At 38.7% G+C, this 18,248-nt stretch overlaps 1 long non-coding RNA gene across 2 annotated transcripts in view; it reads left to right on the top strand.

The window, feature by feature from the left end:
• The first annotated feature begins 5,565 nt into the window (after positions 1 to 5,565).
• The window catches only part of LOC142142979 (uncharacterized), a 74,573-nt gene continuing 61,890 nt past the window's right edge, over positions 5,566 to 18,248 (top strand). For both annotated transcript variants that reach the window (XR_012689432.1, XR_012689433.1), the window contains exons 1-2: positions 5,566 to 5,635; positions 5,933 to 5,995. This is a non-coding gene — a long non-coding RNA (uncharacterized LOC142142979). The remainder of the gene's footprint in view (positions 5,636 to 5,932; positions 5,996 to 18,248) is intronic.

Genomic DNA, 18,248 nt, shown 5'->3' with positions numbered 1-18,248 from the left:
TCAGTTTACCTGCATCCTGCTGACCTCAGCTTGCCTGACTATTTTGCCTCCAGAGTTACTTACTTGTAGTGCTCCACCCACCACATTAAGGGTCAGTTTGGTGGACCGCAAATTGGTTACTACAATCAGACAAATCTATCCTGCTTTGTGGCAGGTTCTGGTGACTAGCAGTAGTAACTTAGACTCTGCACCACCACTCTCTGGATGTGTCAATCTTAGCTAGTGTTGTGTCCAGTTTGCTAATTCCTTGACCACTTTTTTTCCTGGCTCACTTATTTTCTCTCCTTAGACCTACCTAATCTCACACTTTGTGGTTTCAACATTTCCACCCCACTGTCTCTGTTAAAATTTATTCAACTTACTTACTCCTTTATGCTCATCCTGCGGACTTTTCCTTGACCTTATCTTCTTCCATTTCTGCTCCATCTCTAGTTTCTCTATCTTGTCCTTCCTGCTCTCTGACCACAGCCTCCTTTCCTTCAGCTATCATTACCTCATGCTCCCTCCTCTGCACCAAAATCCACATGCACACAGAGATACCTAAGTATCCTCGAACTAATCCATTTCACATTATCATTAAAATTATTATTTTTTCTGTGATTATGCTATCCTTCCCTGATCAGACTTCCTCTTTGTACAAAAATCTCAAACTTCAGCTGTAGACAATACAGATCCAGCCACCACATAATATTATCTCCAATGGTCCAAACCTCAACAATGACACACCAAACGGATTTGCTATCTTCAAATGTGCTCCCACATTGCTGAGCACCACTGGAGGAAATCTTGCTATGTCGACTTCCTCCTCTATACATTCCTCTTTTTATCTTACAACGCTGCCCTCTCACTTTCCATGCAAACATACTTTACTTCTCAAATATTCACCCAGTCTTCTAACCTCTATTGCCCCCTTTCCACCTTCAACTGGCTTCATTGTATCTCCTCCTTCTTCCTCCCTCATCAGCACCATTCAGCAAAATATTTCTTCATGCCAACTGCTGCACACACCACCCATCTTCTTCAACATTCCCTAATCCACCTCTTACCTGACCACTCTGCCACCTCAAACTAATTTCCTCCAAATGTCTACGCTTCTTGTCCTCCACGGCATACTTGCCTCTACCTCACTTCTTAAACTTATCTCTCTCCTCTGGAACTATTTAAACACATGCTCCTCTCCCCAAACCAAGTACGCATCTCTCAGCTCAGCCTGTCTCTCAACCAATACTCTATTTCTGTCTTCCCTTTTGGCAGCAAATTACTTGAGCAAATTGTGTACAACCACCTTTTTCACTTACCTGTCACTCCATTCTCTGCTCTTTGCTATCAGTCAGGCTTCTGCATACAACAATCCACTGAGACTGCATTCAAAAAGTGACCAATTAGCTACTTACAGCAGCAACTAGAGCCACTTTTCCATGCTCATCCTCCTGGACCTCTCTGCTGCTTTTTGATACTATTCATCACCATCTTCTCCTATACACCATTCACTTCATTGGTCTTGGTGATGCAGTTCTTTTTTGGTTAACTTCCTACCCATCTAACTGCTCCTTAGGTAATTCTACCTTTAGTAAATAATCCGCTCCACTCCCACTATCTGTTGGGGTCCCACAGGGCTTTGTCCTCAGCCTTATTGCTCACTTTTTCTCTTGGTCTGTGAGAGCTGGGGAGTAATTTTCAGGGTAACCAAGGTACCCATCCTTGAGTATGTAGAGCAGGTTCAGGAGTGACTTAGACAGGTAATGTAGCACAGAACTATCAGCAGCAAGAATACAATAGACAGGCATGCAACCACAGAAGGAAATGTGCTAATTAAAGCATGGTAAAAGAAACTTTAGGTTTGCTGGGCGGTAACGTATACCATGGTGCAGCGGCACAGTGATATAGATTAGGCAGTGACTCTGGATAGCAAAGGCACTTGACTGAAAATGTTCCACATTAACTGAGTCAAAAAATATCTGTAATGGAAAGTGAATGACAATGACATTATGCTGCCCACCCCTGGACAGCCCGAGACAGACCCATTACCCAACTTGTTAGCTGATACTAACTTGAGAGTGAGGGGTATTGGTGGGAGAGATAGGGGAACAGTTAAGCGAGAAGCAGAGTATTGAGATGAGGGAAGTGTTGAGTGTACCAGCAAGCCTAGGTGCACTCATGTATTGACCCACCATATTGATACAGAAGAGACTCAGCCTATTTGGCAGACCATATATCACATGAGTACTGAGGTCCTCAGGATAGTTAAGAAGGAGATGAATGAGTTTTTGGTAAGGGGAGTGATTGTAATTTCACATAGTCCTTAGGCATCGTGTTAATGCCCAAGAAGGATCTGACTAAATAGACCACTGTAGGCTGAATGAGGTGACAGTGATTATTTTTATTATTACCATTTATTTATATAGTGCCACTAATTCTGCAGCACTGTACAGAGTACTCACTCACATCAGTCCCATTGGGGTTAACAGTCTAAATTCCGATACACACACACACACACAGACAGACAGATACACATAATAGGGTCAATTTGATAGCAGACAATTAACCTACCAGTATGTTTTTGGAGTGTGGGAGGAAACCGGAGCACCAAGAGGAACCCCACGCAAACACGGGGAGAACATACAAACTCCTCACAGACAAGTCCATGGTCGGGAATTGAACTCATGACCCCAGTGCTGTAAGGCAGAAATGCTAACTACTTAGCCACCGTGCTGCCCATAAAAGTGATGGATGCCTATTCAATGTCCTGGATAGATGGGCTATTGTACCGATAGGGGACAGTGCGCTATGTGTCCACCCTGGATCTAGTAAGGGGTACTGGCAGATATTGCTGACTAAGGATGCACAGGAAGTTTCTGCATTAATTTCTTCATTCGGGCCATTTGATTTCACTGCTATGTCCTTTGGAAGGAAAAATGCTCCAGCTACCTTCCAGCGGATGTGGATCACCTCGTTAAAGGACATTAGGACTTGCTCAGGCATAGCTGGATGATATAACCATATTCAACAAGACATATAAAGAGTACCACAGGTACATCACCCAAGTACTGAAGAGTATTAGCAAGGCAGGTTTGACTATCCGCCCTGAGAAATGCTAAATGGGGATGGAGACCAGGTTGGAGGAGGCAAGAATCTGCCAGAGTGGGTCAGAATCAAGGCTATCTTCTCATGGCCTCAGCCATGAAACCAAAAGCAAGTCCGAGCCTTGGGACTGATGGGTACTACCGTAAGTTTGTACTCCAGTACAATGCCATTGCCAAGCCTTTGACAGACTTGAGAGGTAAGAAGCATACCAAACAGATGACCTAGTCCCCGTAGTGAATGAGCATGCCTTCACCCAGTTGAAGGCTGAATTAGTGCAAAAAACTGTAATAGCTGCTGCTAGCTTCCAGTGATGGTTCATTGTGCAGACAGATACATTGGGTTGTAGACAGAATAGTAGATGGCTCAAGCATGGTGAGGAACTCAAGCATGGAGAGATGGTTAGGTGGATGGATGGTAGGCTTTGAGGAGCAGGTGAGTTTTCAGTGCCCGTTTTAAGGTGCACAGACTAGGGGAGATTTGGATAGAATGAGGGAGGTTGTTCCAGTGGAGGGGGGCAGCCAGGGAGAAATCTTGTATATGTGAGTGAAATGTGGTGATCAGAGTGGAAGAGAGGCAATGGTCATTGGCCGATCACAGGGAATGGGGAGGAGGTTTGAGGTGTGTTGAGCAGTGGAGTGGGAGAGGCATTCATAGTTATTGCAAACAACCACCCCTTTGGCCAATTGGCTAGTCTTGAGTGGGCATCCATCAGGGTTGATGCAGAGTTCAAGTACTTATTTGAATTTATGTTAGTGGTAGGACAGGCTGTGGAGCTAAAGAAAGAGCAGTTGTGTGCTTGCTCTTACACTTACTTGATACTGCTGACTTAGGATCTTGGCTCCTGTTGGACTGGTCCACTACTCTGCTTGTGGAAGCCTCTGTGGACCTTGTAGCTTGACACTAAAAAATTCTCACTAAAGATGTCACTAGAAAACTCTCTGTCAGGGCCATAGCTAGTGCTGTGTGGGAAGTGCAACCGCCTAGGGTGCAAAGCTGAAGGGGAGCATAGGACATTTAATATTTTAGGCTAATTTAATTATAATTGAGGCCTGGGAGTGGGGAACTTTTTCTTCTTGCCCCGGGCACTTAAATTTCTAGTTACAGCTCTGCTCTCTATTTTGTATATAGCTCACTATAATGTTTGTTGTTTTGTAAAAGCCCAGAAGATTGTTTGTAGTTGGGAAAAGCTTCCCAGAGATTGTCTTCAGTTGTAAGGAAAACTGGAAAGGGTGCTGGGGAGTTATGAATAGAGAAAGAAAAGTGGGCTCCATTTAAACGGTTCATTTTGGGTTTTCCAGAGAGCTAGCAAATTGTTGGCTAATCAGGAGTTGCACCTGATAAATTTCTGTTTAAAGCCTACTAGGCAGTTTACTCGATCTCTCACAGTCTGAGGAGTAGGTGGGTGTTTGCTGAGAGAAACTAAAAAAGCCAGTGAGTACTATTGTTTGAATGCATGTGTGGGACACTAGGTCCCTTACTTCAGAGATGGCGATCCTATGTTGTGTTTGTGCCAGACAGGCAAGCTCTTTTGTTTGTGTTTTGTATTGCTTTATTGCTGGTGAATAAAAATAGTTGTGGCTACTAAAACCAAAAACACTTGGCTGGTGTGACATCCTTGGCTGTTCCGTATAAAGTGCAGTCGTCTACCCCAGAAGACGGTAACCCTGCTCTGCTTATCTGACAATAGCTATCACTAGAATGCTGTCTGTATTAAGTAGAATGTTCTACATATTGTATAGGGATCATCAGAATATTCTCTGTGCTGTATATAAGTCAGTAGAATGTTCTATGTATTGTTTAGAGGTCATCAGAATGTTCTCTGTGCTATATAGAGGTCACTATAATGCTTTCTGTAATTTGTATTGATCATTAATATATTCTTTGTACATAGAATCTTCATTGACGACTAATCAAAGGAGGCTGTACTGTATTTGGTTATAGGTCTTTTATAAAAAAAATTGGTTTAAATTTCACTTGCTATATAAACCCATGTCAAAAGTAGATAAACCACACTGCACAATGTTTACCATATCCATGTTTCCTTTGCAGTACCCATATAGAAGGTAATGAGCACATATTAATGTGCCCCTCCAGGCCAAAAGATGACAGTCATCCCCTGCTGTCAGGGGCGGGCTGGCCCAGCGGGCAGGGGGGCAGATGGCACTCGAGCCGGACAGAATAATAGTATATTGGGCCGCCTGGTGGTCCAGTGGTAATGTGATGGAGACAGCCTTTGCGGTCTGTGCAGGGGCTGTCACATCACAGAGTACTCACAGCAGCCGCATCATTCATTCACAGAATATTGTACTTGTAGTACATACAATATTCTGTGAATGAATAATCCGGCTGCAGTGAGTACTCTGAGATGTCACAGCCCCTGCACAGACCGCAAAGGCTGTCTCCATCGCATCTCAGTAACAGATTACATCACCAGGTCATGTGACCTCCGTGGTCACATGGTAGGAAGTGTAGGCGTGGCTGATGGAACTCTATGGTATGTGCAGAGCTACAGCAGTTCTCTCTGTCCCTGGAGCCACTTGTGTACAAAAAGGTAAGAGGTAGGGGGAGTTAGTGTGTGTAGGGTGGGGGGGCGATTGAAGCTGCAGGGTATAGGGATACATGTGTGACTAAAGGTGCTGGGACAGAGTTGGACATGTGTCACTAAAGGTGCTGGGACAGAGGGGGGCATGTGTGACTAAAGGTTCTGGGCAGAGGGGGACATGTGTGGCTAAAGCATGTCGGCAGAAGGGGGGCCTAATTATAAAACTTGGGTGATATATTGATTTAATGCCAGGGATTGTTGAAGTTTTCTAAATTTCATGTACCCATTTTTTTTTTTACCAAATAGGACCTCCAAGGATCCAGAGCCAAAGTAACCAGCAGCCACAAGTGGTGACAGTGACAAGAACAGGTAGGAGAGAGCAGGACAGTCTGCCAACTGTCCTGAATCTGATGGGACAGTCCCGAATTTGGGTGACTGTTTCGCTTAGGACAGTTGGGAGGTATGTCCCACTTCACCGTGTACTGTTCGTGAAGGCAGAACTGTGGGCACCTAACAGTAGTGCACACAATATTGTCTGTGTATTTTTTCTCTAAAATGATAACCATGCAACATCATAGGGGGTTACCCTGTCTAAAGTGCCCAGGCCCACCCAGAGCCTTAAACCAGCTCTAGGCCTGGGCATAAATATATATATAGATTAAGCAACACAAATAGCCTCTTCGTATATAGATAAATATATATTGTACCAAAAACCACCCTTTAAGGATGGGCCGCTTCTTATGGGCCAGTGCTGTGTGCTTGCCCCCCAGGCTAAAGTCTGCCAGCCCTCCCCTGCCTGCTGTACATCTGTTAGCATAAATTCTCCTAATAGTGAAGAATTTCCAGTAATGACTAGGAAATTGGAACTGGATTCAAAAATATGTTTATTTAGAAATTGGCAGAGAAAAAGAACTGCACATCCAACATGTGATGAATGAGTTCTGGTGACTGTATGCATTGATCATTACTTTTAACATAATAACTTGACCTTCTTTTCCATGACACAAACAAATAAAAGAAGCTATGCCTTTAATTAGCAGATGATAGTAGAGCCATATCTAACATTCAAATGTCTTAAGAATATAAAAGAATATAGATATGCAAGGGTTATAAGTTTATGACTCCATAGATAACCAAAACTCAGGTACCCAGAGCCAGTCTGTACTAAGCAATTAGAAAGTATTATTTGGTACAGCTGTGTGATATCAAACGTTATTTGAATATCTTTTTTTAGAAACATACATAACATTTCAATAAATAAAGATGAAGAATATGTCCATTTTGTTAGAAGGCCATTAACCTACCAGTATGTTTTTGGCTTGTGGGAGGAAACCCACACGAACATGGGGGGAACATACAAATAGGCAATAGGAACATCCAGCGCAATAGGCCCCCAGTGCTGTAAGGCAGCAATGCAACCACTGTGCTATTGAATATAGAAAAATACACACACCCTGTGCACAACTCAACTTTCTGTTTATACGTTGCAAAAGTCCCAATTTCTGCAAGAATTAAAAGTCGTGGCCTATAACATTGGTGGCATAGGCAATTAGAGTGACTAGGGCAGAATCCACAACATGGTCATTTCATACGTTTCTCTTGTTTAATAAACAGCTAATGCAATGACTGGCCCTGCACAATTATCTGGTCATTCAAATGGACATGTATTCTAGATAAACCTCTGCCAACGTTCTATAATATTCTTCTGATGAGTTTCTCTGATTGAATAGTAAGAATATTTAAAAAAATCAAAAGATTATATACTGAGTTTTCAGAATGTTGACATGGAGGATGTTCTAGATCACTTGGCCAATCCAATTATATCTATATTGGATAAATTCTTGAAGGTTAACTTTTTGTGCAAAGCACAATATCAAAGAATAGTGTTATATTCAAGGAGCTAAAGTGTTTCCAGCAATATGGCAGGCATGTTCAAAGTTTTTAATACTGCTCATTTATAGGCAGTGGTTATCATATCAGTAGTAGTGTGAATGTTGACTATATTGTTGTAGTGGTATGCTAAAAAAGAGAAGCATCTTGTTACATTAGAAATATCACAGGGAGCTGACATTGCAATCTTGTATTAATGACTCATGTTGAAGTCTAAGCATAAATATATGTCTATGATGTGTCTGGATAATTTTTTTTAAAAACAAATATAAGCGCCATGTTTTAATTCTGTCAATGGAGTTTCCTTGTATCTATATATGTGATTTTAGAAGGACGCTGAGTAGGCTAGAAATGTGGATATTATAGCAATGGCATATTGGGTAGTTGTGGGTGTACCTTAGTTGTGGGCTTCTTATTGTGTTTGTATTTAATTATATTTTATTTGGAAAAGGCAACTTTCATATTTATTAGTAACAGAAAATACACTATTCTCTCTTGTGTAAGTAACATTTTATTACATTATTATAAAGTGTAAAACAGGGTAATGCAACTTTAGCCTTTGCTACTAATAATACCCATTCACATCTCTAAGCTATCAATTATACACACTTGTATGTCTGATGTATATCTGGTGCAAATACTACTGTTTTTCGGATGGATGCATCTTGAGATGCAACATATACACGTATGTATACTTTTTATGCAAGTGTATTTATTTACATGTTTGGCAAGGATATGTATTGCATACTGCATAGCAGTGAGACTTTTCCAGGCATCCTGGGACTTTGAGTGAAAGCAATAAACATCCACACAGGGCTAAAAATGTTTTTATTTGAATACGCACTAACCCTATTTTACCACTTTACATGCCAGCAAATATTTCCTTATGTAGTCCAATGGGAATCTTAAAGTTGGAAATAAAATAATATAGACATTTGACACAAATGCTATTGCTTGCTAGTTGTCCTGCTGGTTAGTGACCCTGAACTGAATGGAGCTGGACAAGCCTTCGGTACAGGATGCTTGTGATGGCTGATCAGTGAAGGCTTGTCTGACTCCTGGGGAAGAAGTTGAAGAAGATTCTTTCAAGAGCATGTCTCATGGCCTCTATACATCTCTGCAAGGCCCCATAAGGTCATCTTCCTTTTGTTGTGAGCATGACTGCTCAATATCTCCAGTACTTGTGTATGAGAAGAAGCAAAGTATTTAGTGTAACAATATATAATACATATAAAGTATTATGTTTGCATTGGGTTTTTACAGCATTCTTTCAAAAGTGTCTGTGTATTAAAATGTATAATTTGTAATTTGGTCAATCGTGTGTTATTCTTTGCATTATATGCATATATGTTCTGTCTTTCAGCATAGCTATTAATATTGCACAAATTAAACACATTCTATTGTAAAATGCAACTAGTTTGTCTGGGCCTACAGCACTCAAGGTTCTAAGGATCAGACTGCTCTTTCCTTATGTAATTAAATTATTTTTGGAAAGTTTAGTAATCTCTATCACCCCCTTTATCACATTGTAAAACAGAAATTTATTTTGTCCCACGTTTGCAGATTTTGAGGACTGTGCTTCAGTTACTAACAGTGGTGAAAACAAAGTACATCTACAAAATTGTAGCAAAGCTATCTTGTGCTGTTACCATGAAAACGCAGATTGAAGCAAAGTTCTGTCCCTGTAGTGATCCAGAGCTGGGAGGATAGAAAGAATTAAAGAAGAAAAAAAGCAGTGAGATGTGCTGGCCAGAAGCATGTGTGGCAGCAGCAGGGGAAGGAGAGGTCTAAAAGGGGAGTTTTCTGGAGAGACAGAGTGTGCAAGCAGACACAGCGATCCCAGAACTATCAAAGAAGCTGTTGGGTGTAGGGTTGCACAGGAAAGTCTTGTAGCCAGATTCCTGCATAGAATCAGCTATCTTTCAGCCTGAGGGAGATTACAGAGAAAAGTGAGCCTATGTGCTGACAGGGAGATTTCAGCTATTAGGTTCTAAGGATCAGACTGCTCTTTCCTTATGTAATTAAATTATTTTTGGAAAGTTTAGTAATCTCTATCACCCCCTTTATTAAATTGTCCCTCTCTGCTTGTGAGCAGAGAGGGACAACTAGCAAGTTCAGGCTTGCAGGTAGTCCATGAACCAAAAGTGTCTGAGACCTCCATCTTCCAGAGGGAGAGAGATAAGTAGTAACACACCAAATACTGTGACACCTTTAATGCTGCTTTAAGAAAAGAGCACTATACGTCACAAGTTAGACCTCCTAACATTAAAATATAGAGACATTTCAAGTATCAGAGATCTAATGCAAGTTACACCTAAAGATATCCAAGTTAAGTAGCCCGGGTTGCCAACATTTCTACATGTACACCAACATTAACTATTTAACATTACAAACTATTTAATATTGCCAGCACTTTTTTTATTGTGTTAAATCATTGTTGAGTTATATTTTTCACTCTGTGTGTGAGTGAGTGCAGTGTGGAGAGTTGTGGTGCCAGTAAATGCACGTGTGGCAGCTATAAAGCTGCCACACTCGTCAAGGATAAACGCTGACAACTGTCTTTTTGTTTTGTATACATATATGGTCATTTATATTGCCACGCAGCTGGTACTATATACAATATGGGATATACCGAGCGAGGGCTTATTGCCAAGCAGCTGGTACCACATACAATGTGGGATATACCGAGTGCGGGCTTGTTTTTCCTTTGGTTTTGTTTCAAAATATTGCCTTATTGTCATAGCAGCTGTCCACCAAGCCTATTTAAGGCACATTTGGGTGTGGCTCACAAGCCAGCCTTTGATAGATGTAAACCCCTATACCTAGGAGGTGAGTGCATCTGATTTTAACTGCATTTTATTGGTTTAAAGCATATAGGTCAGTGTAGGATCTGCATATAATGTGGTGCCCTTGACAATGGTATGCAGGTTTAAATGTTTTGATCAAAATATGAACTAATACCTTGGGCTAGATTTACTAAGCTGCGGGTTTGAAAAAGTGGGGATGTTGCCTATAGCAACCAATCAGATTCTAGCTGTCATTTTCTAGAAGGTACTAAATAAATGAGAGCTAGAATCTGATTGGTTGCTATAGGCAAAATCCCCACTTTTTCAAAAACGCAGCTTAGTAAATCTAGCCCCTTATGTTTTCATTTTACCTAGACACACACAGATATGCAGTGTAAAGGATAAGCGCTGACAACTGTCTTTTTATATTGCTTGTTTATCATTACTGTTCACAGAACTGTTGCCATTGATTATTATCTTCCCCAAAATAAAAACCCACTTGATTGTTTGTAGCAACAGTGTGGTTCAGAGGGTTAGTATGGTTGAGTACAAGTGGCTTCCCGAGTCAACCCCTGGTGGATCCAGCACTCTGATGCTGTCCTCAAGTGAACATCATTCCAAAGGACTTAACAATATTCCATATGGACAACTTGTACGATACAGAAAAAATTGTACGGAAAATTCTGAATTCATATCTCAAATAGAAAACTTATCAGAAGATTTCCTCTAAAAGGGTATTCTGAATCTAAAATCAAAGAGGCCAAATATAGAGCTATGAAGCTATTTAGAAATAAGTGCCTGAAAAAGAAGTTCAAAAGTGAACAATAAAATAGGAAACGATGATGGTAGACAATGGTCTTTTATCACCAGGTTTAACTGTCAGCATAAGTAAATCGAGAATATAATCAACAAACATTGGGGACTTTTAAAAAAGGACAATAATATTGGGCCTAATCTTCCTGTGCTTCCCAAATTCATTGATAGGAAAGAAAAAAACCTTAAAAAGGTTGGTTAAAGGTTCCCTGCCTGATAAAGCAGAGGGGATTCTTTCAAAAGGGTTCAATAGATATGGCTTTGCACTATGTGTAAAAACACATTTACTCAAAATACTAATAATAGAATTACAGAATTTGAAATACAAGGAAGGAAATATAATATAGATCAGTTCATCACGTGCCACTCTAAAAATGTGATATATCTTTTATAATGTCACCGTAATAAATATTATGTAGGTTAGAACTCCCGCCCTTTAAAAATCTGTATGTCTGAACATTTTTATAATATTAAAAAGGGACATTCCACTTATCCACTCTCAAATCAATTTCCTGAAAGTTCACAAAATGTTCAGAAAATGGCATTATAGAATTTATAGGAATTACCAAAATAGAATCCGACTGGAAAAATAAAGACACTGCTACAAAGTTAGCGAAAAAAGAGATGAACTGGCTTTATATACTAAATACACTTATCCACAATGAATTGAATGTGGACTGAATTGGTTCTTATAATTGATCTTACAATAAATTAGGTTCATATCCTGTTCAAATTAGATATTTAATATTATCCAGAAAGTCCCATGTGACTCATAGTTAAAAATAATTTTTAAGGAATGACATACACAATTTATATAGGGAAATTCCTTTTATTATAATGCATATTAGGTTATAATTTACCCTTTGGCAAAATATATATATACTTCAATTGAAGTGTTAATCTGATTTGGGTTTTAATAAAGAATTTTGGATGTCAGTCAAATTAAGAAAGTATATTTCATGTATAACACTATTTTTGTCTTGCAAATAATGATCTTATATAATGCACCAGTGATATTCCATGCTGATTGTTTTAAATGAATATTAAGATGTTTAGTCATCAGAAATTTACAATACACCTGTCAATTGTCCGAGTGTTGCTATAAGATATTTTCATCAAAGCCGTTAAGAAGAACATTGGCTTTTCCTAGTCACATGATTGGGTTTTACATTTTCCTAACACTGTGGAGATAATTAGTTTGTATTATAAATAATTATTTATAGAGCACATTAGGGTCATTTTATGTGACACAATGCACTTTATCATCTTTTAAAAATAGAAATTTAAATACGTGTTAGTACATCTACCAACTGGATAGCGATACTACCAGAAGATATCCTTATTAGAGCCGACTGTTAAAACATTGTTGAGTGATCGAGGATTATGTATTACTATTCCATCACGGTTTTTTTATTTTATGAATTGGTTCTTCTAATTATGTTCATTTCAGGGACTATTACAAATATGTTTATCCAATTTTATTGCATCTGCTTTGCATGGCTACAGTATGTATTTAATAAATTATTCTGATAATTTTTGTATAGCATTACAAACATTTACATTAAAAGAAGAAGCAATTGGGTGACAATAGCTATAAGATTAGATCTCAGTTGTCATGAGTCACAGAGAATTATATTATCAAATTTCCCATTCTGTTACATTAGGGTGTCAAGTTAACAATTGGTTTAAAAAGGTCACATGATTGAACTGCAGCACATTTGCATGGCTATATCAGTAAATTATGTTAACAGTGTGTATTTCACAAACTAGTCCATTTCATGGTATTATGTTTTTACAGATAGTTGTAATGAAGGAAGAGATGATTGGGTGATAATAACTACAAGATCGTGTTTTTGTTCATACTGCACCTGATGACTATTGAGAATCATGTGACCTAAATCTCCATTTTACTTGATAACCATGTTGGCTCAATAATTAGTTTAAAAAGGTCATATGAACAGACCTTATATGTATTTATTTTATTTTTAGCATGATGAATTATAATGTTTACATATGTTTTATGTTATCATTGTTTTACAAGCTAATTCACTGAAGCTATAACGATTTATAAGATTAGAGTGTTTGTATAGAAATCATGTAACACATGCCTAATTGGTTCACATCATGAACTATGATTCTATAAATAACCAGCAGGATAGATATGACATACCTTGACAAAGACCTAAAGAAGGTCAAAATGCATTGGCTGTATACCTACATCCTTGGTTTGTCCGCCATCCACCATTGAAGGTCACATTACAGCTTTTGGGTGCCCTGTGGACAACTTTATTGAGAACCTTCACCATTGGCAAACTCTGGAGGAGTCATATCAATTTAATTTTTGGTGTGGAATTATTTTTGTTATTAATAAATGTGGTACTGAAGGTAATATACTAATGCACCATCCTTCTTTTTATCCACATATACATCTGCCTTATGAATGTGAGTGTCTTTGGGTGAAAATCCATGTTTGGAAACATAAAGAGGACATACCAACTTTATCTGGACTGAACAGAAGACCTCTCATGAACTTTTTATACTATAAGAAGTTGAATTAAAGTTTATTAGAGAAGACTATACATCTGTATGAATGGGAAAGAAATCATGTGTTGAATGAGTAGTGCCTAGAGATGTTTACCAACATATTGCTATTTTTCTACAAAGTGTTTTGTTGGTGACTATCCAGATATTCATCTGAGGCTGCCCCATTAGGAGCACTCTGGCTTACACTTGTATTCACAATACCTAGTGGATCCAGTTACAGTCCCCATCCCTTCATACTGTGTAAAAGACTTGGATGGGGGTACTGAAGTGAAGAGAGACAACATGGCAGTGACTATTCAGTTTTTAAGATGTGCCTTATGAGACAGGAGTACTGCAATGTGATTGTTGATATTTGCTCTCGTCATATGCTCAAAGGTGGTCAGATGAGGATGAAAATTTACCAATGAGCAATAAGCCTAAATCTGACATGGCCAAAGAAAGTCCAAAAAAGGAAGGGGAGCAGAGAAAGTTGTAGCTCAAAGAGCAAGGGCACTCTGGGTTCCAAAATTTAAATAGTCAGTATATCATATGTAATTTAAACATGTGATAATCTCTTATTACTCTCCTTTCAGCTTGCGAATCTATACCAGACCATTATCAGGGACGCTAGGACAGGTGCTCACTATTAATCTGCACCGATTTAGAGCATCTCCATATGTATACCAAATTGGAGAATAATATATATATCTCACTTTATGATCATATAGCTTATTTATAATCTAGGCTACAGTTCATTAGCTCTATTTTTGCCCATTACCCACCACATCTTGATGTACTACTAACCTATCCAGCGGTGGTTACTGAAGGGTTAACTTATTTTAAATCTATTTTTCTATCCTTCTATGTGTTTTTATCTCTATATTTCGCCAAGTATTTACATGTGTTATAATAAAGGCATTTGCCCTGTTACATATGATATACTGACTATTTAAATTTTGGAACCCAGAGTGCCCTTGCTCTTTGAGCTACAACTTTCTCTGCTCCCCTTCCTTTTTTGGACTCATTATTTGAGTTGTTGGTGCACCCCTCCCTACTCGTGATACCATATAATTATCATTTGATATATTATGGAGGCAGGCTTCCTCCCTAGTGCGAACATTACTCTGTTTTCTCTATGGCCAAAGAAAGGGCAAGCCCAAATTTATAAGTACATTGTGCAATAAAAGTAACGTTGACGCATACTCCTCATCAATCATCTTATCTACAGTAAAATAAATGTTGTAATGGTTGGAACACATTTTTCATCTGTGCGTAATGCAAAATAATCTGTGTTTGCATATATTGGTGATATAGCCCCACAAAATGAATCAACAGTAAACAACTTCATTTTATTTTACAATAGTTTAGCAAGAAAAAGAAGATGGAAAATCAGAAAAGTTGCTGCCTCATCTTGAGCTTTTTATCTACAGTGCCCCCATGAGGCCAACTCCAACAAATATTATTTGCATGCATATCATAAAGGATATAACAGACCAAGAACTCTAAGAGGGGAAATTTACTACAGTGGAATTTTGTAGGGGGTATGCAAACTGCCATACATCGGATGTGATTTTCAGATACAGAATAATAAATCTTGCAGTTTGGAGGAAAAAAGTTCTAACAGCATTCGATGTGTGGTGGTTTTTAAGATGTTAAACCATGTGTCAAAACCGGATGTGAAACATTGGGTTTGATATCATAATTCCCTAACAGCCAGGCCTATTCTGCATCAGGCCCAATCATATCGGGGGTCCCGAAAAAAAGTTTTGGCCCTCACACCTAGAAACTACTGTACTATTGCTGAGTAGCACTGGGCCTCTACTTGTACCCTTAGCTGTTTAGTACCAAGGTTAAAATGTCAAAAGTGTTATAGCATGCTGGCACTTGTAGAACTAAGCACCAGTATGCAAATGGTAATAAGTGCATAATAGCACTGGTAGCGCCACAACGGGATTGTTCATTAATTAGTTTTAAAAGGAACATTAATTTATTAGCTAATGAGGTGGCTGATTACGGATTCACCTCTGAAGCTGATAGGTGCTTTCTGCATTGATGGAACATATATGACATCATTTTCAGAGTGTACGTTAGCACAATTTTTTTTATTTTTTATTTGTATATGAGTAGTGTTATACCTGCTCTATAGCAGAATTTTTTAAATTGTATTCTAACTGTTGGTGAATGCATATTTCTCTAAAAAAATGTTTAACAAATAGGGTGTAAGTTTATTCCTGACATAAACTTGGAGCACATGTGATGCATGCATATTGCGAGTCGTCCAACTTTGCATATTCGTCTTATTAAGACCAACAAAAGTATCAATACACAATAAGGACGATGAACATTCATTACACAGTCCAAATTTACAGTTTGTATTCATTATTTTCTATGTAGATGTGATGGAAGATAATATAGTCTAACATATTTATTCTTAGAAGCCTGAATCAAACCTTATATTATCTGAAAGTGGTTTCATACATACATTAAAGAACTTTCAAAAAAATAAAATTATAATACAGATGTTATGAAAATGAGATCTGTGATCAACTTAGCATTTAATTTGAGATGCACCAGCTGTCGCTATGTCCTTTGTGTAATGTAAAAAAGGTTTCAAACTAATAAAAAGAAAACATCAGGTGATCTTATGTTTTTTTGATTGATATTACATAAGGTTTATAATTGAAATTGTGCTTATTCTTCCATACTAATAGTTTCTAGCGAAGACAAAATGTTTAGAAAAAGTGTCCATTGTTGCATTTCCAAGTTTCCAAAGACTTCAATCTCATTTTTAAAAAAAAAAAAAAAAATCTGTTTATTTTCGACATAAACGGGAACATAAACTGAAAAAACAATTGGCATTAGATATTGGACTTCTAAATAAAAATTACATTGTTGCATATAATTTATATAGCTAGAAAATAGAGTCTATACATGTGCTACTAAATATATTTGTAGAGTAGGGAGCAGGGCCGGGGCTAGCATTCACGGCCCCCTAGGCAAAATTTCGCCGCTGCCGCCCGCGCCCCGCCCCCACCCCCCGAACACACTAAATAAAAAAATAATTACATTTTACTTACCTTTTCTTCCTCTAGCTGCTCCTCGCGATGCATGCTGAGAGGGGAGGGGAGAACTTTATTCACACTGTCTGTCAGTGACAGACAGTGTGATACCTCAGAGGCGCCGCCGGACAGACTATCACATGATCACCACTGCACTTTTCTCCCGAGCCGCTGACTAGATTAGAAAATGTAGTCAGCGGCGCCCTGCAGGTCCCGGCGCCCTAGGCAACTGCCAAAGGTTGCCTAATGGGAGCGCCGGGCCTGGTGGGGAGCATGTTCAATCTCATTTTTATGATCATATCTGGCATATTTATGAGAGTATCATGCCAAGGACAGCCACATTTTGGGTCAGTGCAAATAAGCTGACTTTTGGTTTTGGGGTGAAAATTACTAACATGCGATTTTATTAAACTGCAGGTTTTTCAGTAATTTTCTTGGCGGTTTTTTAAACTCCAAGATTTGCTACAGCCCAAACAGCTGAAAAAACGCTGTTTTACAAAACGGCACATTAGACATCTCTGTCCTGTTGGTGAAATTTATCAGCTTACCAATCTGCAGGAGAGCCCACTGGAAAAAAGAGGTTGTTGTGTGAGATGCTGTTTGCGCTATCTTGCCTGTAAGGATGGTAAAAAAAATAAAAATAAAATAATGTTAAATAAAACCCATCCCTTCACTTCTGTAACAGCCAATGCTGCTCAGTTTCATTGTGAGAAGATGCTCCTAATTGGCTGCACAATCCCCATATGGATCAAGTTGAATCTAGACCAGAAGAAGATTCCAGGTAAGTATTTAGTATATGCACTACGAAAAAAAACTAATCAACAATCATCATCAACATTTATTTATATAGCACCACTGATTCCGCAGCGCTGTACATAGAACTCATTCACAACAGTCCCTGCCCCATTGGAGCTTACAGTCTAAATTCCCTAACATTTTAATAGCAGCCAATTAACCTACTAGTATGTTTTTTTTTTTTTGGAGTGTGGAAGGAAACCGGAGCACCCGAAGGAAACCCACGCAAACACGGGGAGAACATACAAACTCCACACAGATAAGGCGATGGTTGGGAATTGAACTCATGGCCCCAGTGCTGTAAGGCAAAAGTGCTAACCACTTAGCCACCGTGCTGCCCTTAATTACATATTTCGATTACTAAAAGGGCACAATTATATATTTCTCTAACTAAAGTGGCACATTTATAGATCTTTAATAATAAGGGTATATCATTATATTTTTGATTACTAAGGGGGCACAGTTTCAGATTCAGATACACTAAAGGGCACTATAAGTCTTCTTTCCTTGTAAGGGACCAACATTCTTTATTTTTTTTTACCCTAGCTAATGTAAAATAAAACCTGGTGTTTGCCTTAAATTTCATGCGATTTAGGGTTGATCAAACTGCCATACATAGCCAGCAAGATGGTTGTTGGATGATTTTCACTCTTGAAACCACAGTATAGTAAATGGTGTGGTTTGGGGGGGAAAAACACTGGTTTTCTCAAAAGTGTTTTTTCTTAAATCTCCCCCTTAGTGTTTTTTCCTAGTTGT

Source organism: Mixophyes fleayi, chromosome 3 (genome assembly GCF_038048845.1).
Source record: "Mixophyes fleayi isolate aMixFle1 chromosome 3, aMixFle1.hap1, whole genome shotgun sequence".
Lineage (NCBI taxonomy): Eukaryota > Metazoa > Chordata > Amphibia > Anura > Limnodynastidae > Mixophyes > Mixophyes fleayi.
This window is presented reverse-complemented; position numbering and strand designations above follow the sequence as displayed.